At 40.5% G+C, this 26240-nt stretch overlaps 1 protein-coding gene across 1 annotated transcript in view; it reads right to left on the reverse strand.

The window, feature by feature from the left end:
• LOC117498323 (kelch-like protein 29) overlaps positions 1 to 19561 on the reverse strand; it is a 205540-nt gene extending 185979 nt beyond the window's left edge. The window contains 2 exon segments of the mRNA XM_034150343.1: positions 6607 to 6680; positions 19354 to 19561. The gene's annotated coding sequence lies outside the window, so the exon portion shown is untranslated.
• Between the last annotated feature and the right edge of the window lie 6679 nt (positions 19562 to 26240).

Consider the following 26240-nt stretch of genomic DNA (forward strand, 5'->3'; position numbering starts at 1 on the left):
TCAAGTCCCCGTTTAAGTAGAAAATGCAGTTTAAGTTTTTCTCTGCCTCGAGCAGAAAGACTGTGCACGCCATCCTTAGCACGTAGTCACGCTTGTGAACAGCAGTGGAAAACACCATAAAACATCCGAGGCGTCCCCTACATACAGTATGGACACAGATATGTGCCATAATGAGTTACACTCTGCAGATGGCTATTACGGCTCTTGTCAATATTAGGGAGATATCCAAATAAAATGTACAGATACTTTGCAATTAAATCAGAGTACATTTTTACACAGACCCATTGACCGCAGATGATAAGAAGTTACATCTGAATTCTTTGATAAGAGTCCCTGTTGGGAAATTAATTTCAGCAGTGAACATTGGGTCCTTACAGACGGTGAAGTAATTAAAGGTTAAAAAGGAGTTTTCATACCAGGCATGGAAATTGCTTCCTTTCAAACGTATCTTTGTAAATCTGACAGGGGCTGGAGCGGCTGGTCTGTGGCTTTGCACAATGCCCGTGTGTTAAACTGATGCTGGACAGGAAGCCGCTGCTGCACAGTGCAAATGCTCGACCCAGAAGGCAAATGGAGAGGAAATCTGATTGTTTTTCTCCCATCAAACAGCTTGAGTCAGCTAAACATTTGAAATGTCCAGCCAGGTTCAGCGGGCAACAAAGAGGACAAGATAAGCACTAAGTTCCGGATTTATCTGAATCTCATATTGCACAAGACTGTCTTATATGTGCATGCTGCCATTATTATTGTGGAGGTTACAGTGGAATAAAACAATGTGTTATTGCATAGAGATAAAAAACAACCGTACTGCTATTTTTACACTAGCTTGTATGTATGATGAAGAGAGAGTAATGTTATACAATGTAATGCTCTGCAAAGATGAAACTACCTATAACTGTTCCTGAAGCACACACTGTTTTATATCCCTGCAGTTGAGTGCTGCTCGAGACATTAAGTGAAACAATATACCTCACCTACTGTGATAACTGCTGTATCTTACAATAGCGTGGTAGCTAATGACACACACTAAGCTTGGATATATTGGTCACGCCATAACGCATCTCCATAGCCAGAGACACAGTATAAAATCAATATGGCATCACTTGCATAGAGGCCGAGCACAAGGACTCACTTAGGTATTCTTAAATAAGACAGCTGACATGACAGGCACACTGCATCCCCTGAAATGCTAAAGCCTGCAGCTTGATATCGTCGGGCCGCAGGACATCTTCACCAAAGGGGAAGTGAAGGACTGGCAACGGAGGGCTCAGGCAAAGCATGGCTGACAGGATTTTGTGGATGAATAGATGGATGGACGGACAGCTACTGATGCTGAACATTTTGCAGCTTACTCTTTGAGTTAGGTCACTGCGTTCGACTTGCATTCCTCGGCTGAATTGCCAATTTAAAACAAGTAAAAGAGGAGATTTCTAGAGAGACTTTCAATAAACGATTACATCCTAAAAAAGCTTATTGTAAATCCCGTATTCTATCAATAAAGAAAAAGACAGGCAATGTGAATGAGTTGCCGCTTTTTTTTTTATTTAGATGTTTTTTTTCTTTGTCACTGCTGCCCATCTTCGAATGACAGAGATATTTATATCAGTGAGGTTTTATAATATAAACATCATGAGAAAAGTAGGTTTAAAACATTGAAAATGTCACCTGGCCTTCCAGGACAATTTAAAAAGTGTTTATTTTTCATTTTGGAAAGTTTATAATGAAACTAATAAAAGCAATGGGCTTTTTGTAATATAATCTAATTGGCTATGTGATATTTGAAATAGTGAACAAAAGAGCTTATTAGTCTGGTTATTTAAAACATCAGTGTGAGAACATGATGGTAACATCATAAAGCCACAGCCGGTAGAGTCAAATCTCTCTAGCTGAAAGTAGAAAGCTTATAAGCAAAACATGATGTGACAGTTAGACTTAAATGACTTGAAACGTGGGAGTATTGCCCTTATTCTACTTCTCCTCTCTTAGTGAGGACACTTACAAGTTACATACTTTTCCTCTCCCTAATGTTTATGCTGTGTGGTCCCGGGGGGCATTTTAAGGAAGAGAGACAACACTGATAGCATAGCTCAAAGTGCCAGCAAGCCCCATTCACAGATATTAGCCTCAATGGCCTGGATAAGATGCCATGCTAAAACCCCTGTGGTGTTTATGTGTGTGTGTTTGAGTGTGTCAGACTCTTAGGATTCCATGCCCCTTTAACCATGGGCCGACCCCCCGCGGTGCTCTACGTCTTAATCACCCCGGGGGCGAGCAGGAGACAATGCCTCGCCATTTATGTGACAAGAATATAAGCGGGTCCGTTCGACAGCGCGAGACGCTGGCAGTGTTTATGCATGTGTGTTTAGGTTCCGCCCCTGTTATGGTCTAGTTACGGCATGTGAACCGGATCGCTGTGTGACACGCATAAAAAAAAAAAAAAGAGAGAGGACGCCATTTTTATCATTAAAGGCCGCTGCGAGGGCCGCAGGTCATCTCATGAATGGCAGCGGGGGAGGCTTGTGAAAAGCACAACCTTGCTCCTTCTCTGTCCTTCCTGCACACCTGATTGCTCTCCGCTGCAGGAGCAATATCAGACGCGCACCTCATGGCGACCAGGTCCGAGGTCACATCATTAGTGACATCAATATTTTGCTAAGAACATACCTTTAGCCAGAACTACCCTTCCTCATTTTCTGTCTCTACAGCTAAATACTTTACTGCACTGTGTCCAGATAAATGCCCTTCAAGGATTTTTCCCCTTTGTCAGCAGGGGAAGGTTCCTTCTGGTCTTAATAATGGGTAGGCAGAGGCGGCCATCAAACAGACTCAAAGACAGGGATTTATATAAGGCTACTTCTGCTCTATCTAACTGTGCTGAAAAATGTAGCAGTAGGAGAGGACACGTGACAGGCCAAGAGCTGCGTCTACAAATAAACAGGAGAGTGCATTTTAATAACTTTATCCCCTCACAGCGGGACCTTCTATTATGTAGAGGCACATGTGTGCAAAGGCACATTGTAATTATACATTATTGCATTTCTACAAGATGAATAATACATTCTTAAAAGCAAAAACTTTATTTGTAATACCATGTTATTAAATACTGGTGTTCTTGACAACTCCTCTTTAATAAATACCACTTATGGCTTTGGTTGAAATGGTTAATATTTTGCAATATGGAGTGAAGTAAGTATGTCAAATCTAATAAGACCAATTTCACACGGATATTGTGGCATGGTAAAGAAAATTGTGAAATAAATGAAGGTGGTGCATTCAACACCTTGGTCAAGAGAAAATATTTTTTTTAAATGACTGGTTGCCATTGTTTAAAAAAAAAATGTAGTATGATTTTGAATGGTTTTAGTGACACTAGTATTTGTGAAATGCTAGCTGGCTTTGCTAGCTTTTCTAATAAGATGATGTTCGATATAATGGTGAATAGAATATATTTTTGACTGTTTGACTGAAAAATAACATTTTAAGATGCCCCGTTAGAATCTGGGAAACATAAAACATTTTTTTTTATTATCAGTTTAATTGGTAATGAAAATTATAATTGCTTTCAGCTCTAGTAAAGTGCCTCCGGAAAAACTAGAGGCCATATGGAAACAAATATTCTTGAGCTTGAGGACAGTTTAGCTTGAAAAACTATTCAAAATGTTCAAGGTCTGTCAGTGAATGGAGTCCCCAAATCAATGGCATGATTTGCACACAATTTGCTGTGGATTTTCATGGCTTCCACAGTTCTTGAGTTACCTTTTTTAAAAAGGAAAGTTACACCATCGTACACGACTTCCTTCATTTTATCATGGTTGGCATATGACATGCCGGCCCTGCACCTAATGTTCCAGAGAGCGCTCCCAAACAGGTGCTTAGAACAATGAATATGCATCGCACACATACAATTAATAATGAACTCATAACAATGTAATGCTCAGCACAAAGTCAAAGACGGGCACAAAACAGGGACTTTCATGTTCAGCTACAAAAAGGTGACTACTTGGTTAATATATTACTGTTTACTGACAAGGAGGAATCACTGCACATGCCTCAATATAATTTACTACACTCCTAAACAGGAAAGATGTTGCTTTCTATCTCATTAGGTGCTGCAGTCCCCTCCGGATTCCCCTGCTGTCCCCTCCGGTCTTTCATCCATCGCCTCCCCCTACCCTCCTCCACAACCAGTTTAGCAGGTATTGGCTGCCAGCTGATGGCACCTCTGTCTGAGTGGCTCTGCGTGCTACCAAGAGACCTGTTTTCCTCCTCGCAGAAGCTTGTCATCTATCATTACTCGAGGTGGCCGTGAGAATGATTCCAACAGACAGCCCCAGCTTACCGTCTGGGGGCCCAACATAAACAGCACACTGCCGGGCAAACAAGGGGCGATGATGACCATTACTTCCCAAGGTATGTGGTAAGAAAAAACAAAATCGTATTGTGTTGCAGCTTAAATTCAGGAGGCAGGTTTGGCAGGCAATTTTTAATTTTTCCCGATTATTTAAACGATATTCTTTCCTCTTGTTCTCACACTCTGGGTGATGATTGAGGGCACACTCACACCACAATGTCTGGAGTGGTTTGAACAAAGTCTGCATCACTCACACTCTTTTAAGTTAAAATGAAAACGACAGAATTGTACCTTGGCTCTGCAACAAATAACCACACCAAGGCTGCCGGAAAATGCTAGTCTGTGTCCTGTTCCAAGCAAAAAGGTATGCATTTTGTTTGGAGTAAGAACAGTCATACCAACTAATGGAAAACCTAAACCACTATGAGCTTTATGGGAATACGGAGACGGATGGTGACAATTTACAGCCGGCGGTGGTAACCACTGGCCATAAGATATTCCCACAGACATTTTAGATTAGCAAGTAGACGGGCTGAACGCAGGGTATCAAATAGTGGGGCCTGAAATGTAAACACCTTTCTTGTTATATTCCCTCCAGATGCAAAGAAACTCGGAGACATTATAAATTAAGAGTCACTTTCGGCTGAAACTCTCCATAATATGATTATAATAATACAGAGTAGCAATTCAATGCCAAAACAATAACTTTACAACCTGTAATATTATCCCACAATACATTTGGGTTATCAATTATTTGGATATGTTGTTGCTTCACTGTTGAGGTGAGATTAGTTTGGGGATACTCAAATGCTGTGTTAGTTTGTACAAAGTGTTATAAGAATGCAAAAGGGTGTTACTGCTGTTCAAGGTGAAAAAGCTTGTCATGAAAAAAACACCACAAAAACTTTCAAATTGGGAGAACTGTGCACACATTCAGAACATCTCTAGTGAAAGCATTCATGGAAAATGACTAATTGATTGATACAAAAAATGTTGGCAATCATTTTTCTGTTGATCAACGTAGCATTGCAACTCTATTAGAGTATAGTATTGACTTACTGGCTGAGGTACAGACTCCCTGGTGTACAGAGGCCTGAGATTGTGCCCAAATGGTCTTCATCAACTCTCATACTTTCATTTCATTTAAGCAAAATTGTAAATACAAGTGAAAAAACAACAATTATTTGGGGGATTTTCCTTCTTTATTGTGAGTTATTCACTGAAGCCTCACAGGAAATCCTATACACGAGTACTATATTCCAGACTACATAACACAAGCTGCAGGTGTGATCGCAGCTGAGCCTTTCAAAATGTATGCAGCACAGTTAATTTGCTACAGCGTGAAAACTGAGAACAGCATGGACCACCGCAGCCACATGGGCCATGGTACGCCACACACTAAAACACTACGCAATGTTTTAACACCTGAAGCCCCCCAGTGAGGGTTGAACCCCAGCAGCAAATAGCACACATAATGAGTCCTGCTCATCAGTGATGCACTGACCCAGGACGGGCACACAAACACACACGAATACACAGACACAAAGACCAACCCCCAAGTGCCTGTGGCACCCGGTCACCTCGCTCTGGGATCAAAGGCAGTACGTCGTTCTAATCAGTCCTCGCAGTGGGCTACCCCATTAATTCAATTCCATTTCATCAGCGGTGAGCAGAACACCAGAGGGGTCTGTACATTCCTGGGGTCCTGCGGTCCAGGAGTAATCCTATCTCTCAATGACCAAAGATCAGACTCGACCCCATAATTGCTAGGGGACCAATTTGGTTTTGCATGCTATCAGAATTGCAAGGTTTTTGCAGGAGTAACAAAAAGGCAGACATAGCTCATTTAGTAGACACGGCAGGGAAGTCAAGCCTAATTAATTACGCCATATATCTAATCATTCCAGATGATCAACCCCCCACTAAACATGGCCAACACCATAGAACATGTACACTAACGCCCAGTAAGATGCATCATAAGGATAAAGTGCTGAGCATTGAGATTGGAGTGGAATTTGTCACGTTATACAAGACTTAAGTTCATTATTATTTTTGATACATTTAATAACAATAATGTTAGTAAAATGACAATTGTCCAAAATAGTTTCTATGGGAGAACAGGCACACCATAGAATTATGAGGCAGAACATGACTGACTCATATTTTATTGTGCTTCTGTTTCACTCTGTGTGGCTTGCCTGTGGCATAATACAATGTTTATTGGGACATAAGCTAATGAGCTTTTCATATCTTACCGTACCTTTGGTCTCCGGTGGATGGGGATGCTCATCACAGACAAATGAGATCTTTGGAGTATTGCCGTCTACACCTGCAGAAACAATTACAGTTAGTGAATATGGTGAGGCTTTAGAACGCAAATGAAATTAAAATGCCTATAAATCTGGCCCTAATGTTATCATGCCAGCCATCTGTTAATGAGGAAGACTCAGGCATCCCTTCACTCAAAATGATGAGAAGAATAACATTCAAGTGTGGAACAATTTGCATCAAGAGATTTATTAGTGTAATCTTTGGTCTGGAGAACAGATAAATGACTCCACAGAGGAATACGCTCAATAACTCTCCAACAGTCCTGAGAGAACATCAGAGGTCAACGGCAGATCATTTGCTAGCAGAAAAGGTGAAACTGATGCCATATGGTTATAGTTGGGACATTTCCCAGGGATTTGTAGCAAGTATAAAAAAAGAAAATACTATAATTGTATGCAAAACTGAAGGCTCTGCTGTTTTTAAGATGAAGACAAAGGAGAGGGTTCGCATGGGAGATGACACTTCAAAGGCCCTCATTGTCGTTCGCAACAACAGCCCTGGTGTTTGTAAAAAAAACAGTGATCATCTGACTCCTATGCGGTGGCAGCCTTTGGAAGTCACCACATCCAGCTCTTTGTGTGCGTTTGGATGAAAGACTGTTGTTTGGAATCAGTGTACAAGGGTGTTTGTTATTTAAATAGTGAAGACAAATCCTGGTTTACACTTTGAGTTTTGACTTAATCACAGTGAATAGAGATGTCCCGATCACGTGATCGGCTCCGATCCCCGATCACGTGATTTTCAAAAAATCGGAGATCGGAATTTTTTTTTTTTTTTTTTAAATAAAATATTTTTCTTATTTTTATTTAATGTTACAAAACAAAAATGACCATGTTCACGTCTTAAAGTCATCCTGAGGCCTTAGTTTTGGTTTAAAATTACACAACATCATGTATGTGTTGCTTCTTTTGGGCTTGTTTTCATAGACCTGGTTGCTTATTTCTCTCAAATCTGGCAACAGAGTGGGCAGGGCGCAGTGTCTAATAGTAGCAGTAAGCTAACGAGAGGCTACGTTCAGCTGGTGACTCGGGACAGAGAAAATGTCAGGAGTTTGGAAGTATTATAAAATTGAAAGCGAAGGCAGTGTAACAGCCAGATGCAATGTTTGCAAGGCGGAGGTTCCGCGTGGTGGAAAGAACAGAGCTACGTTCAACACGACCAATCTAATACGCCACCTGAGAAACAAACACCAACAACAACACAACGAGTACACAGCGGCCATTCAGGTAACGGCACTGAAACAACCGACACTTTTAAAAGGAAAGAGAAACTGCCCCAGAACAGTGAAAAGGCCAAAAAAATAACAGCCAAGATAGCCGAATTCATCGCGTTGGATGACCAGCCGTTATCTGTGGTGGAGAACGTGAGGTTTAAGGGACAACTTGAATGCTTTTCTCCTTTTTTTTCTCTTAATGCATTGCATAAAGATCGGATCGGGAAAAATCGGTATCGGCAGATTGTCAAAATCAAATGATCGGAATCGGATCGGGAGCAAAAAAAGGTGATCGGGACATCCCTAACAGTGAATGAAAGAAATAAAGATCAATGTTGCAGACAAAGGACTGAATCAGTCGGAATCATTTTGATGATTTATTTTTCTCATTTAAATGTATCAAAATGTAGATGACATTTCCATTGCAGATAAACACGAGTGGAAACAACAAGCTTTAGCAGAATCCACTCAAAGTGAGGATTTCTTTCTAGACACAAATAGAAATCCATCATAGAACAGAGATGTAACTTGTCCTCTGTAGAGCAGCCTCCATAAACAAGAATGCAATATGGCCATGTCAACTTTAATGGCTGTGAATCATGCATGTTCTAAGTTGGAGAACCGTTCGCTCTGCCTTCATTATGATTACTGTGCTTTCTTTCGACTTGCACATTAAGCCAACAGCTGAAAATTGCATGTACCCTCTCTGGGGTTGCTCAAAAGTCATTCTGGGAAATGTACCAGTTGAAATATAGTAGTTTGAGTAGTTTTTCAAAAAACAATTCAAAGGTTTGAAGGATCTGCACTCGTTCAAAATAATGCACCGATGCTATAGACAGCTCTCCGGAGGGGCTGCAGAGTAGCACCACATGTCTGAGATAAAGCAGAGCGTCAAACCTTTACAAAAGTGAAATGTTATTAAATGCTCATTCATCATGTTTTGCTGACTCTACTTCCAAGTCACACACCTCACGTCAGATTTAATAGTCTGTAGAACATCATTTTGACTGCATTTTTCTTTTTAAGATGAAAAATGGTGGAAGAAGTCATGTATCTTAACTCTTAAAAAAAGTCTGGATTTCCATTGTGATGATTGTGCAAGAATGGAAACAGCTAGCTTGCCAAATCTTCCTCGAGAGGATGATAAAAGACAGTAGCCCGCTGATATGAAACCAATTCTTTCCACCATTAATTTATGGAGCTGAAAATGAAGTTGCACTGAGTTTTAAAAAAATATATCTCGCATATGCTTGTTTATGTATCGCTGCTTAATAAAAGTTAGTGTCCAACTGTGCATATGTTACAAATGATTAAGAATTATAATTAATATTACCCCTAAATACACTATGTTCTGCCGTTTAAATCTTTATCATTTGATACATTGGTATTATAATACAAAAACACTCATAATACAACTCCTTAATATATAGTATGCTACATAAATGCACAACAGAGCATGGCTTCAATGCGAAAATACATTGAAATAAATATCAGTATTATACTAAGCTAAAACCAAACAAAACCTAAAATTCATAGGTAATTTTTTCTAGTAAAATAATTGAATCCTCAGTGGAAAAAATGTGTACTTTGCCATGAACTTAAGGGATGTTTTCCATTAACTCCACACAAAGCATATTCATGAACTACACATTGACTTCTCCCTATAGATGTATATGTGGTCTCCTCTCCCTATTACTACTTGCCTATCTCTATAATGAAAAACATGCAGATTGAGTCCAAAAAGTCACAACAGAATGATATTTAAAATGGAGGGACCCGCCACAGTAACTGATAAATACTTCATAATAAGACAGATAACGCCTAAAATTGAAAACAGTCATCTTTCAGTATATGGATAAACGTGGAACATTGAAACTTTGTGAAATCCTTTTTAGGCTGAGCTACGGCATTAACACATTAGCATAGCAATGGTTTCAATGTATTGGCACAAGAAGCTGATATCTCTTATACACAAGACGCACAGAAAAAGTTGGACCAAAGCAATTATTGTAAAGTAGTCAAAATGAGCCTCAGCAATAAATCATCTATGCAATTATCGATTGATTGAAGGAGCTATTTAACGGTGAAAAACACATCCATTTTAATGGCATTTCCTAATCAGAACACTCCGCAATCAGCAGAGACCAATTAGGGCCTGAGAGATAGAGAGCCACCATTAATAATCAAACTTGCTGCTCTCACATTGCCTTCATTCACTTTTTAAGTGCACTAATCATTCAGGAGAAGCTATTGTCTGAAAATTCAACATTTGTTATAATAGCGGGAAAATGAATCAATGGTCTACTCCTAAAACTGCAAATTCTGAGCAGCTTTGTGTCAGCCAGATTGCAAAATGACCACTGACTGGCGTAACTACCGTTTAAAGATTTCTCTCAGAATCAAAAGGCTTCTTTTTCCCAGTGCCAATAAATTCATGTCCGGAGAGGGGAATGGATAGGCCTATCTTGCAAATGCTGAGAAATAGAAAAGTCTGCTTGTGAAAGCTTTTACAAAAAAACACGGGGCCCACAGGCATGGACAAGGCAATGACAAAAGATATCTTTACAATGCCACCTTCAGCCGCTGTCTTATTAACATTATGGTCACTTTTATCGAGGCAAAATATCTGTGTGTCTTCGAATACAAGAAACCGCAAAACTGCCACACACAAAACATATGAGCTGCACAGAGACTACCCTTCATGTCTGTCCATGCAGGAGTTTACTTCTCTGATTTTTCACTCTTCATTTCCCTGGCTGCAGATATAAGCATGAATCCACTCCAATGAGCTGTAAGGATGTAAATCAGAGGCCAAGTAACTGGGATTCTTATTTGAGCAGAGGCAGCAGTCTGAGCAATCCCCTTTTCACCAACAGTCCCATTTTGAGATTTCTGTGACCCATTGACATCCAGTTCAAGCGAATGCGACATCATTCATTTTTTTAAATGGCAGCAGCTGGACCCCCTTGACAGATAGCACGAAGGCATTGAGGGAACAGTCTGCAAATAAAAACAGCCCATTTTTATTATTTGTCACCACGTCGTGCATTTATTATTTAATACAATTAATGACCCTGGTCATTGTGCTGAAGGTATTTATACAGGGAAGGTCTAGTGCCCCCATGAATTAATCAGCGCTGGAGTACATGCATCAAAGCATTAGGTGGTTTGGAATGAAGCCAACATTTTATAAGCTGTTATAGTCCTTGGAAAAACACATCCAGGCTAAGGCAAACAGATTGTAAATAGGATGAGAATACAGATGCATATCACACCTCCTGCGAACACATGATTTATGTATCCTGTTAACTCAAAAGCCACCTTTCAACTAGCACTGTAGGAGTATGCAAATCAGACATGGCTGCAACTCTCCGTTATGTATACTTCCATTAAAATGTGAACTGTTTACATATTCATTACTTAAAGCAGATAACTGATTTAGAGTTTTACAGTCACGGAGTAGGAAGATCGCTTTGAAACAAACTACATGAGAGGATAAAGAAGCAGAGATATTACTAGAAGCACGCAAACGAAAAGCCTGCCAGTTCTGGTTAGTCTTTATAAATGGTTCTAATTATTTCAGAAGATTCATGGGAATGCCTGCTTGATATCAAAATATTTATTATTATGCTTTCTTGTTTGTGAGTACCAAGACAAATGACAAAATCAAGGCGAAAACACTCAAGGATTACTACAGCAAATAAACTGTGTACTATTGTTATGGAGTGGAACCACTCAAATTCCAGGAGCAAATCTCAAATAGTTTGATTGTAATTTCCCATGGTTCTGAGAAGAAAGGCGGGGGAAATGAGTTCAAGTGACTTCAGTGACCGGTGAAATTTGTTTTCCTCTTGAAGTCATTTGAAGTTTGGTTTGCCTCAAGCGGACAGAGCTGGTTTGAATTTAACATTACACCTCAAAACATGTCCCAGGAGGTATTTCTCTAAATTCCCTTCTCTCCACAAGGCAAATTCAATTTCAAATAAATTACTACATCCATTTCTTTCCAATGCACTTCCAAAAAATGTTCCATGTTCTATGCATTTTTAATGGCCTAGAGATACAGAATAGATGTTATTATAGATGATGTTTATTCCAAAGTAGAGATAAGATAGTAAAGTAGACCTTATTAAAAAGGACTAAGGTTCATAAAAGAGATACCAGGGGAGCTGTGGCTGTCAGAAAGCCGCAGAGCAGAAATACTCCTGCAGCCGGGCTTAATGGGAGGCTGCAGAAAAAACTAACCAGGAGAGAAGTTACGGCGGTGGTGATGGGCTAAGATAGAAACCATTTTCAGTTGTCCACCTCTTTCCCTTCTCTCCCCCATCCATTGAGCGAACCTGCAGTGTCATCATAAGGGCCTAACAGGCTTAACCTGCCCCCTGTGGAGCCCCTCACCACACAGACTGCAGGGGCCCTGAGATGAAGCCTCACAGGCCCGAGTCCAAACCAAATCCTCACCCCTGTCCCCCGACATGTCAAGTGAATTTGGCTATTAAAATTAAAATGTTAATGTTTTCAATTTTTCTTCTCAGAAAGGCTAACTATGAATTTCCCCTCCAGGAAACCAAATATGTCAAGACACCACATGGAATGACTTTGGGTTAAAGCTATGGGTACATTTGGAATTGGGTCCTTATCCGACAAGTACGGCCCTTGGCCCTGGCTCTTGCTCAGGGCCAAATTAGTCTTTCCTTCCTTGAAAGCAGAGCTGATGAACTACATAGAAATGATAAAGGACACAATAATGCACAATTCTTTTTTTTTTTCTTTTTTTTTACTTTTATTGTCATTACATAGTAATACTAGGCTAATGCACAGCTCTCTATAAATGTGCACATATAGCGCCGGACAAAATGGATGGATACACTAAAGAGTATTCACATCAAGGCCGTTTATCGCAAGCCAGTTTGAGTAGGATTCTTATCAAGCAAATTGGTTTGAAAAAAGTTAATGATAATGGAAGATGGATTTTTTCTCTATTTTATAAAAATAAAAACGCTACAAGTTATATATCTTATATTTAATAAATGAAGAAATACTTTAAATGGTCACGCAATATAAAATCCAATCCAATAATTGTTACAATCCACAAAACAAGCTACAATGTAAAAGCAGATTTAACAAGTTTGATCTAATTTTATTGAAATGTCTTAGTTTTAGAATTAAAACCCCCATGAAAATAGCATTATAAAAAAGGCACAAACTAAAATGTTCTACTACAAGGTCAAATCTCCACAGATGTAGTAGGGTCACAGTTTAGTGCATTCCGATACCATTTGGGTCTCTGTACAGGGAAACTGCAAGCTTTTTAGAAATATGATACCAGCATCACTAGCCCTTCAGTGACTGTGTTCAAGAGGGCAGCTGAAGAGACGGCCTTTCATAGTTCACTGATCTCTAAAGAGCTTGGGAAGCACAGCGTTTGCCCGTGGCCTATTGGCCCCAGTACATTAGCAAGTATATTATGCTTTGTAATAACCTCGAATGTTAAATATTCAAAGCAAAGATATCACTGCCACCATACCACAAAAATGGAAATCAAAAAGGCTGCAGTGGAGAAGCAAAACACTGATACTGCACTATTCATAGAGATGAAAATAATTCATCCTAACATTTTTACATCAACAATAAACTGCAGAAATAAAAATTAGAAATCAGTGTCAATGGAAACTTCGAACTTTACAGTCAGAAATGATAAACAGGTGGTACTTTGAAAGCATGTGCAAAAAAAAAGATGGCCTCAATCTCCTTTGTTTTAGAAGAACATGATGTACGATCCTCCTCTTACTAAAAAACCCTTCATCATCTTGATACCAAAGCTGCACACAGTCAACCAACCCGAGACGGATCAAGCATTCTTTCTACTCTTTGGCTATCAAGCCTGGTACCTTTGATATGCTCATAAACATGCCCGGGACATCCTTAAAGCCACCATGATCAATGAGAGACTGGATCTTTTTAAATGACTGAGTTAAACTGAGCTTACTTCTGTGTCACTTCAGAGCAATTAACTGACTGCGGACTGCGTGTAAAGCTTGTGCCCGTGTTCTCCAACAGGTAATAGATTATCCAAGTATGGTCCTGCTGTCATTTCACTGCTGCTTTCACCACTTCAGGATGACTGTTTAAAATTATAAAGTATATCTTGTGAATAGGCAAATAATTACATTAAGGCATGCACAGTCCAAACCCAAAAGCCCCGTTTACCCTATGTCTGAGAACTGGGTTAAAACTAAATTGTGATTTTTGGCCAATGATTAGACAAGAAGATTGATACCATTCTCATGTCTGTATGGTAAATATGTGGCAACAGCCATCAGCCAGTTAGCTTATGGCGCGTTTCCACTACACGGCCTCGCTCGGCCCCGCTCGGTATGGCTGGGCCTCGTTAGGACTGGCTCACTTTATGGCGCATTTCCATTACAGTTTAGGAACTGGGGTAGTATCTATAGTAACGCAGTGTAGGCGGAGCCGTGACGTGATCTTCAGAGAAACCCCAGAAAAACAACACAGCCGTTAGCTGTTAGCACTCAGAGCTCACAGCTCCTCATATATGTTCAGAAACTAGACAAAAGTTAAACAAGTACAAACCACAGACTGCCTGTGTCATGGTGAATACAGTCGCTGCTTTATTTATGTCTGTATAGGCCGTTGTTGTGAGTGTGGACGGTCGGAGCATATACTGCGTTAGCTGAGCCAATCTCCATTTAGAACACACGCATTTTAAAAGGTTTTTCCCCTGCCGTCTGTCTGCAGACTTGACAAAGCATTAATTCATGGTTTTTACTAACCGGTATCAGTATGTTGTTACTTCGGCATCATTTTGAAACGTGTATTACAATTAAATCACGGTCAAATATGTCCATCTTGTTGTAGTTGTAGCCCCCTTGCCAGCTATGCTCTCTCTAGTTTAGCATACTCAGCCCGACTCAGCCTTGTTGTCTCTGGCCCTGGACCCGCGATTTTATGAGGCCAGAAAAACTGTGAATTAGGACCCGCCGGCCGGTACTAAGCCAAGTGGAAACGCAACCAAAGACGGGCCGCTGACGTCACAGCCCTCTTAAACCGTGCTCCGCGCTGTAGTGGAAACGCGCCATTAGCGACTGAAAACAAAAAGGCAAATACATTAGCAAGCCTGCTTCTATCCAAAAAGTAACATCTACCAACCAGCACCCTTAAATATCAATAATTAACAGATTATATTTAATGTGTTCAAGCTGTACAAAAATAGAAGTCTTAAGAAAAATGTTGTTCCTTTTATAAAAAGTAGATGTGTACAAGTATTGTACAATCAGTACGGTTTTTGTTCAAATAAAATCACAAATAGGATATAAAGCAATACAGCTATTCAACTGCAGACATTTCAAGCAGTTCAAAAGACTAATGCTGAACCTAATGCTGAACCTAATGCTGCACCTAATGCTGTGAGGACAATTTTTTCTCAAAATACACTCAACATTTTCCATTCAATCACACAAAGTTAGGCTTCCAAACACTAGGATCTCACACTCAATTAAAATAAAGTGTGAGACCCTTGCGTGTTTAAGCTCTTTGGATGTTTGGCCATCTCAGTAGTGGAAAACAAAGAAATTACAACTAAGAGCCTTTACTTTTGTGCCGATGCTCAAATGTGCATCTTTGCAGAGTCATCTGGGAATGGCCTTCGACCTCTACATTTGTATTAAAAGTATACTATATGCAACATAAATGTGCAGAGACTTTTAAGTAACCTATATAAGTTTTAATTTCTGTAAATGTTGTACATTTTGAAATTGAGCGAATATGGCAGTATATGTCTTTGAAGATGATGTTTCTTTGGAGTGCAGGAGCAAATAAACAAAAGCATTATAAATGTGCATTCTTGAAAGCAGTGAAAATGGCCCCATCTCATCCAAGTCGCTGCCTTGCACACGCCGAGACATCACTATGTTTATCCGACTGATGTTACATGAAAACACTGAGATCCTGGCTTTCTGTGGTCATGTTTGTTGGGGAGCTTCTGTTCTCTGGACTACTTTAGACTATGGTCCATCACCAGAGGCAAAAGCAGCAGATCACAAATTCATCCAAGTACAGAAATATACTATACAGCTTTCATCTGTCCTACATCCTTTGCCTGTGTCTACAGCCCGGCAATAATACACACCAATCAAATTATGATGTTGTACCCTGCAAATTAGCTATCTCGAAAAAAATCCTGTGAATAAAAATAATAATAAACGGCCTTGAGCTACAGTATTGTAGTTTACTGACCATAACAATGGGAGTCGTTTTTCGCTTGGCCTTTACTAATAGGATAAATGCCTCGGGGTTATTTCAAAAATGAATTCCTCGGGCCGAAGCGGTTCCCCGGGCCAACCTAAATCACGTTTGATAAAGAAGGATTATCCCTGATTGAGCTTATTGCAGAGAAGCTTGTGAAAGACTGAAGAACCCATAATGCTTCCACAGAGGTGAGGCTTGCCTGACAATAACGCTGTGTATATTGACACGTACGCCTCTGTATGTTACTGCTGCGTAATCATCCTTCTACAGCGAGTGTTTATTCTCAATAATATTCAGAGACAATTCTCCATCGTACGGAGCAGATGAGGTGAGAACACCCCCGCTAAATGGCCCCGGGTCTGAGGCAAACGCATTGTCTTACCTCAACGAGTGCATGGCTCCCTTTCTGTTCAGGGAGGACTAGGTTTAAAGCCCTTAATCCCTGCCTTGATTCACAACAGCCTGCTAGGTTTTCAAATGTGTGTCCTAATCATACCCCACGTGTTCAGCCCATTAATGAAATAACAACACCGGGGTACATCAATTTAGAAAAAAGAACACATACAGTCATGCTGGGTGGCAGTACATCTATTTGTATACTGTATAGTAAACACACTCATGCCGGGGCTCGTAAAAACAGGCTTCAGTGCCAAGATCAGCGAGGACTGACAAGTGTGTCGTTAGGAATGAGAGTTGATAATCTACAGATTAAATGTGATGATGCTATGATTAGTACCAACTATCTGCAAGGATTAGTAAATTGAAATAATACAATTTTACTTTTTAATCGATTAACTGTTAAAGTATCTTTTCATGTAAGAAAATGGCAGTAAATGCAGTTCTACCCTCTCAAATATGTAAGAGATTACCAGCTTTTTTTTTCTGTGTTTTACACCATATTACATTTAATATGTTTGGGTTTGGAACTGATTTAACAAGATGTTTAAAAAAATACATCACCCTTGGACTTTTAGTAACTGGGATAAACATTTCCCACTATTTTAAATTCTATAGACCAAACAATTAATCGGTTAATCAAAGAATAATATGAATGAGTTGCAGCTCAACTCATTCTTTCATCAATGTATTTTTCTTTTGCCAAGAAACAAAACTAAATGCTGCTTCTCGTCATGGAAAAAGCGGGAGCCTTTCTAAATAGATTGGATTCATCTGTAACTTTCTGCATGGAAAAGGGACAGCGTCCTTTACAACCAGCGCTCTCCTTCACACTGCCAAGGGTACAGCCCTTCACTGTAACAGCAGATGGGACTTGTGATGAGTAATGCTTTGTTGTCTGGAGGATGAGTCTTGCATGCTGCTGGCTACAAGTTATACACCTATATCATATAAGAATATAATTGTTTTAATTACACTTGAGACACCCTGCAGAGTGCAGCACTATAGGATGCAATAAGATGCCTTCTTATGCACTTGTGATATTAATGGAATTGTTTATTTTGGGAAAGCATGCAACCAAAATTGATGCCACAATTCTATGTTTTAGTACTTGCTTCATTTTGCACCATAGTTTACTACTTATGAATTATCTAAATGCATATTTATACTATATTAACTGATTTGATTCAAGTTCCATTTTTTAAAGGCTTTTTAGAAATGTTAGCTGTGACAGCCACTATCAGTTTGTCCTTGGTTGCCAACCTGTACACTGACCACTACTTTACCATTTCCCTAAGCTTTACAGTTTCTGTCACAAGTCTGAAATGTGAAGTTAGTTTTTTCTTTCTTGCAGGAGCGCTTGCGCACAACGTGAGCTCCGTACACACCATTTGGCAGGTCCTCAGCTAAGGGGTGGCAGTGAAACTGATGATCCTCCTCTCATTCATTCATGATAGGACAAGTGCCCGTGTGCCTGCCTAAACTCCTGCCAACAAAGCATGTCAAAATGTAGCGTACATAAAGTCAGCGTGGTGGCTGCTTCCACCTACGCTGCCTGGAGAAGCGCTTACCTCCCCGGCCGTTCGCTGCTCCTGTCCCCCGGCGTTTGTCCTTGTTTCGCAACGAAGCTGCCTATGTATGAATGCTGTCTTTATCCCGCAAAGACTGCTGTTGCATTTTACAGCATAAGGAACAACACTGTGCTCCGGTGGCGGCTGTGTGCTGCTCGGTAAGTAGCCTGTCTGTGCGCTTCTCTGCACGTCACCAAGTGGGGTGGACAAGACTTGGCATACGCGTCTTTCACTGCTCCCTGCGCGGCGGAGGATCCGAGATGTAAGCGACTGCTTGGACGGGTCTGGCACGCCGTGTGGCCACTTTTCTCCTGATGCTGCTCCTCCCCTTTCACTTTGGGTTGTACACACAAGCCCTACAGCGCCTCTCACCTGCCAATGTGCGCCACTGCATGCACCCGCAGAGCTCTGTAAAGAGATAAGTCATACAGGTCCTGTAAGAGGGTCCTGGGATCATTACGCGCCACTAAAGGGAGGTTCACCCATGTCTTAATTAGGTGACACGTTTGTTCAGTTCTCCAAAAGTTTAGTGTCATTTCTAAATACCCACTTGCAGTGAAACACATTCCCAAAGGCTATGAAGAAGTGTTTAGGTGAAAGGCAAAAACAGCTTTTCAAATCTTTCAAAAGTGACACCAGTTGTTTTTCACTTTTGGTCCTGCAGTACCAAAGAGCACTGCTGCTTATCCTACCAGGTAGTTAAATGCTAGTAATTACATTCACTTTGCATCCTGGTTTTTAAATCAGCCCCTGATTAAAGGGCTAGAATGGAAATCAACAGGACTCCCTCTTTGGATCTAAGTCTAAAATAAATGTCCTTTGTTGAGCTTTGTTGAGCTTTCATGAGAATCCCTATGCGGTCAAGCAAAGGCAGGATTACATGAAGGAAAATACAACCACGGTGCTAAGAGAGTAGAGCTTTTTCACAGAAAGCATTTCGAAATGTCACGGAAGGAAAAACCAAGGTGTAAATAATACAACTAATAGGCTATGGCTGAATTCTATACAGCTGCTTAGATATCAGCACATTTTTGCTAACATTTAGCTAAATAAAGACACGTTCTTTTATTTGCCACCTCTCGGTTAGCTAGTAGGCTACTTGCAGGGCAATTAAATTGAACAAAGAACCCGTCTAATCCGAATTTTTCGACAACATAAGACTTTTAAACAGTGCCCAAAACTTTACAACCCTTTATAATGAGTTTAGAGCTATGTGTGCTTACCTGATAGTTTGTCACCCAGTCCGAGACACAATGTAAAATCCATTAGTGTATTGGTTAACTGTTGAAATTCACCTTTCACCTGCTCTTACTGTAAAAACCTGATCATGGTACACCCCACAGGTGTTGCCACTTAATGCTTGATTAGTCCTCCTTCAAAGAACCGCGAGGGAGTCTTTGATTGACATCTCTATCGACCACTTGTTGGGCGTTTGAGCTTCACCCATCTTCAACACGGCAAATCAGGGACAACACCTGTGTTAAAAAGCATTTAGTAAACAAATAGAGTTTACTATTTAGGCGGTGTTTACACCATAACGCAAACGGTTGTATTATATCCGCAACTTTTCTCTTTCGTTTAGCCCGTTCGGCCACACGAGGCCGTAGCGAACGGCTCTTTGTGTACGCCCTATATGATCATTTTCCTGATAACGATGAGCCATAGCCCCACCTCTCCCCACCTCTGCTGCTCACTGCTGTAGCTACTGTCAGTAGCTACTGCTACTGACCATGCTACAGATGTTAGTGCAAAATCTACAGCTCGACCATGCTACAGATCAGATGTTAGTGCAAAATCGACAGCTCCTCTACCACAACCATCAGCAACAAGTGGACATGGAGAATTACATGAACTACATGTTGCTAAATCCACCGGGGGCATAAACCATGGATGTATAATAAGAACTGGATACTAGTGATGTGTCGGTCGCGAACGAGCCGATTCTTTTGAACGGCTCTTTGGTACGAACGAGGGGAACCGAGTCCTACTTGGTGAGAGCCGTTCTTGTTATCGTTCAATCGTTGGTCCGCACGGTCCGCACTCACTGCCTGCCAAAATCCACTCGCCTTTTAAAAAGCTTGATTTTGTTCCCCAAACGTATTCTGTGAAGATCCGCCACTACTCTGATTGGTAGGTTTCAGCACGAGGAGTGAGATGGGGTGGGTCTTAACGGAATACGCGCGAGAGAGAAGTCATAACAAGTGGTACAGGACAGGTAGACGACGTGTTTTTCGGATGGAAAATGAGCCAAACGCGAAAACGCAGCAGCATTTGGATGCACTTCAACCAAAACCCAGGCAGTGATAAAGCGCACCATTTGTAAAGGCAAAATATCCTTTAAAGCAGGGTCAACAAATAATCTCCATCGCCACTTAAAAACACAGTATCTAATATTAAGAGTTGCATGAATTTCATTCAAGGCAAGGCAACTTTATTTACTTAACACATACAGAGGGTAAATTCAAAGTACATTCACTGACATGAATGACATGGATATGGCGCCACCTTGTGTCATGTTTACAATGCCGATTATTGACATTAGGTCTGGCAATGCAGTCAATCATTATCCTGGTGATTATTTTGCAGATAAACCTAGTAACCTTAAAAAAACGGCTCTTTTGAACGGCTCTTTGAAAGGAACGGAGCCATAAGATCCGGCTCCCTTCAAAGAGCCATAATTCCCATCACTACTGGATACAGCGTGGGAGGCGGGGCCTCATTCATTCCTATGAGAGTTGCTCAATCGCGCATGATGACAAAATGGCCCAACTTTTGAGAGAGCGAAACGTCACAGATTACCCGGCATGCCTGAGAAGTACCCGTATGTGCGCTCATAGCGCATGCGCAACTTTAAACATGCCCCCCAAAATGCTCGTTCACATCAAGCACGTCAATTTGCGTACACGTAACAGCACCGCGCGTTCATGACAGCATGGTAATGGGTTGTTATGATGGATTTGATATTAACGACGAGGCGGCAGTTAGCAGCTAGCGGCTAGCTAGTAATTATGCTAATTTACACATCAGTCGTTATGTACTTTTATATTACGCTGATGTAACAGGATCTAGTGATATCCAAGCAACAGAGCTTAATTTAGCATGATACTTGTGTGGGTTGTAGCCTACATGAAACCACTTGGTAATATATAAAAATATATGTATTTTGAGTTATGATCAATTGTGATTTAAATCTTTATCATTGTTCATTGTATATGTAAGTTATTTATATGTATGTAAGTTTTGTCTCGTGTGTATGTACTGTTTGTGATCGTTGTTGTGTCCTCACTCGTGGCCTGCACCTTGACGTGGTGAGTGGGCTTTAAACTAAGACAGGCCATTTATGTTTGAAATATCATGCTAACAAACCTGCAATTACAGAATTGAATGATAGTGGTTATATATGTTCATGTCTTGCTGACATTATTTGTTATCCTTTTCCGCATAGCCTCTCAGATGGATTCCTGTTTCATCTGTTGGTGTGCCACTGTCCAGTGTCTGCCGGCTGGCTCCCTCTCAGAAAAGTGCCATCTTCTGTCAACAGGAAGAACTGAGCCTCCCAACCAGCATTCTGACCATGAGTCTGACTCACTAAATGAAGCTCAGCGCAAGTTCTTTCAGGAAGACTGGGTATGTATACATTCACTCCGCAGCTGCTTATAATCAGCTCATCACAGGCGTTCTCTTTAACCTATTACATTCACCTCATTCTCCAGCAGCCAATCACCGAGCTGCAGCCAAACTTTAAAATGGTTCTCCTCTCTCCTGCAGTCAGCTGTGATTTCAGGTGTTCATGCTGCCGCCCGCCTCCTCCCCATCCACCTCCTCCCCATCCACCTCTTCTCCACCCACCTCCGTTCATCATATCCAGAGCCAGGAGAGCTAATCCAAAGACCTCATCACACCTCCTCTTCATCCCATCTCCTCATCAAATCCAGATCTTCATCATCATCACCAGTGTCTAGACCCCGGGGAGGTTCCCTATATGCTCACGGCTGCATTTCCCCCTTTAGATATAAGATTTCAGGATCGGGGTCTAATCGCCAAAGACTTAACATTTATCATATGACATGTGTCAATAAATGTTCTTTAAACAAAATGAAGTCTCTCCTGATTTAACTGTCTGGACCCCATCCTCAACTTTTTTTCAAACCACAACATGCCTTCAGAGGGCTTTCCTGTTGATCATAATTGGTGGATCTTTTAATCTAATAATTGCAATCAATATTATATATATTACCTTTTGATCTATATAAATTGTATTTACATTTGTTGTCACTATTTTTTCCACCTAGTTCTACAATGCCAGCCATAAGAGGTATACATTTCTTATTTTTGTGAATTTCTATATAAAATGCTGATTTTCTACCTGAAAATGCTTATGTATTTTTAATTACATTTTCGTAGAGCTTTGACTTTTTCAGCTGAATAAATATTATAACTAGATGGTTTTGTTCAGCATTGCCAGCTTCACTTTTGAGCTTTATGTTGTGCCCAGCATTCTCCTGTGCTCTGAAATCAAAATGTGGATAAGCATAACACAACACTAAAATAAACACTACAATACAACTTGTTATTTGACACACACAAGGTTGTTCATTTGTGTGTATAAATATAAAACACAGGCTATATATATATATATATATATATATATATATATATATATATATATATACATATACAAGTATAATTAATACAACTGTTAATTTGATTAGAGCTTTGACACATATATCTTTATTTATATATGTATAAGTATGACGACTTCCTCGGGCGATATCATGGTATAGCTAATTAATCTGGGTCAAAACGTGTTGTGCCCACATGCAAAGGTTGTAAACTCTGGTTTATCCCTGCGTGGTATTATAGTAATAGCAAACAGCAACGTTCAACTCCTTTAATGGTATATTGCAAGTGCAATAAGAAGCTACAGGGACGTTAATCTACGTCGGTAATATTAACTTTATTTAATACAAGATTTACATCATACAGCCCATGTAGTATAATATTTTACAAATGATGAATTACAGCAAACATGTGCAATATATCCATTATTACAGCTCCGTGGGCTGGCAGTAAGGCGATATGGGTCCGTTCTTATCCATGGGTAAAGATAAACTCATGTGGTGCTGAACACGTCACATCACATGAACGTGCCGGGCGGCGCGGTCCCGTGGGTTAGATGCGCGTTCATAATACAGAGGGAAATAACTCTCAGAATAACGTTATTAGCACATTTTTACAACTTGAGGAACGAATGTTTTTAATAAGGGCTATACAAGTGTTCATACTGGGTAGTTTATTTAGTTTAAAAAAAATTATCCAACGAGTTACAGACCACTCTTTCCCCATGTAAGTCAATGGGAAAAAGTGTTTCCGGGCCTGGCAACCAAAAGGAAGTGTAGTACCGCCGTTTGGCCAGCACGAATATTTTCATCAGAGTCCGGCGCACTTCCTGGGGGCTTGGCATAAACAGAAGGGCAACCATGCTCGGGGGTCTTCTTCGCTGCTTTTGGTGTATTTTGTGGCAAAAGTACAGTGCCACTTACAGGCCCGGCATATGTACTACAGCGTCTCCAGCGATTTCGAGCGGTCTCGTGCGGAAGTACAGCGCCACTTACAGGCCCGGCATATGTACTACAGCGTTTCCAGTGGTCTCGTGTGAACGGACACTTTAAATGAGCCGAATGCGTGTGAACCTTTATATATAGGCCTACAGTCTATGGTGTGAACTGAAGACTTTTTTGAAAACGAATTCTGTGCTTTAACGCAAACGTTCCCATGTATATGGGGTCTTAGTATAGATGAGAGTAACACATGCGTTTTTGTTTTTTATATTTCTGTTTTTTTGTTTTTCTGACAAATTATTGTCTTTTATTGTGATTGTAGTAATGTGTTTTTATTACATGTGCAGCACTTTGGCTCGACCAAAAATCTCTTTTAAATGTGCTATATAAATAAAACTTGATTTGATTTGATGCGTCACTTCCGGGCAAAAAGTACGGCTCCGCCCACTTTTGGGGGAAAACAAAGTTGTCATTTGAATGGCGGTCAATGCAAATTCTGAAGTTTTTGCCAATCCGATCAGAAATGTAAGAAAACCGTGGATTTTTCAAGGAGCCCGATTACAATGGCCAGACAGGCAAACAATTACATTAAATCATTGGAAATCGACGATCGGGCTCAATATATGGTTAAATATAGTAGTAGGCTATCGATGTCCATAGATGAGAGTAACATCTACGTCACTATACAGCCCCGCCCACTTTTGGGGGAAACCAACGCTGTCATTTGAATGGCGATCAAGCCCGAAGCCACAGAGCTCTTCTTTTACTGTCCTTTTTTCTTAGAGGAAGTAGAGAAAAACGATTTGTTTTAATGTTTGAGGTGCAATAAACGACACAGCCTCGCCTACTGATTTTAATTTAACCATATATCGAGCCCGATTGTCGATTTCAAATGATTTAATGTAATTGTTTGCCTGACTGGCCATCGTAATCGGGCTCTTTGAAGATCCAGAAATCCACGGTTTTCAAAAATTTCTGATCGGATTGGCTAAAACTTCAGAATTTGTATTGACCGCCATTCAAATTAAAGCGTTGTTTTCCCCCAAAAGTGGGCGGGGCCGTAATTTTCGCCCGGAAGTGACGTAGGTGTTACTCTCATCTATACTAATAATACAGTATACTAACGAATATACATACAGTAACCAGCACAGTGGTAAATAATACAATTAATCATGGCTGACTTTTCCAACAATACAGTATAAGAATACGCTTACATGAAATAAAAATACTTTAAAAATATGTAAATATCACAAAGGTTTTTAAAAAGTGCACTTATTTTGATGGGTGGACCCTGTTAGCATTTGTGTAATAATATCATTTTTTATAGCATGTAATAAGCTGCTAACACTGTTATCACTCATTAGCCGCTTTCACACCAAGTACTTTGCCTTACTTAGTGCCGGCACTTAGTACCCCAGGGCTCTAAGTACCAATCGCGTTCACACCGGAGTACTTTTCCCTGAGGGAAGATTACGCAAATGAGCCGTTGACGTCACTTCGTCTTCTTCTGCTTTGGGTTTACTGGCAGGCCGCAAACAACTTCACGGCGTATACTGCCGCCCGAAGTCCCCGGCCGGAAGTCCCCGAAGTTTGGGACTGGCTTCTGAAACCTTCTGAGTAAATCGCCAGAACGCCGACACCTCCTCATCACTCCACCGCTCCCATGTTTTTTTTTGTGTTGCCATAAGTTATTCTCTCTCCGTTGGTGCGCGGGGCTAATGCTAATGCTAATAATGCTAATGCCACAAATACAATGGCGGCTTCACAAAACTTTTCAGAGTTTTACGGGGCGTGATTTGCAATTCGCCCAGCCAATAGAAATTGGTACTTTTTTGGTACTTTTTTGTTACCACCTCTCTAGCAGGCACTGGAAATGGGGGTAATAGGTGTGTTCACACCTGAGGACTTTAGGGACTTTAGGGACATCACATTATTCCCAGTATAGCCCCACCCAATTTACACATTTACACCTGACTTGAGGCCTAATTGGTAATGAAAAACAACTGAGTGTATGTGCAAGGCCTTTCGTTTCAAATAAAAATTAATGTATCAAAGTAAAAAAAGTTGCATAACATAGAAACACTTTACAAATACCACAGAACGGTACTTTTGTGGTACTTTTTTTGAACACACTCTAATGCTTGACATACATGTTGAAGTGTGTTGATGTGATGTTAGAATAACTGTGGCCTATAAAAAAAAAATTCCAAGAGGGTATTTAAAATAATAAAGTACATTGTTCACCAGCATACAAGTAAAGAGCTCTAAAAAACATTTGTGTAAATTATTGGGGGCTCCTGACTTTGGAGAAATCCAGCGTTTCATCAAAATGTCACACTTGGCAGAGTAGATGGTGGGCCTTATCAGGGGTCAAATTCTGTTTTTGCAATCATTTCAGAAGTCTTCCATCTGTGCCTACCAGCCATGGCAGCATGTGGGATGGCTTGCAGCGGTGTGCACTGATTTGTTGTAGAGCCCAGAAAGTATACTCTGAGACAGCAAGTAGTAGTGTGTATTAAAAAGGACTTGTGAATAAAGAAAAAGCATCC

This window comes from Trematomus bernacchii, unplaced genomic scaffold (genome assembly GCF_902827165.1).
Source record: "Trematomus bernacchii unplaced genomic scaffold, fTreBer1.1, whole genome shotgun sequence".
Classification (NCBI taxonomy): Eukaryota; Metazoa; Chordata; class Actinopteri; order Perciformes; family Nototheniidae; genus Trematomus; species Trematomus bernacchii.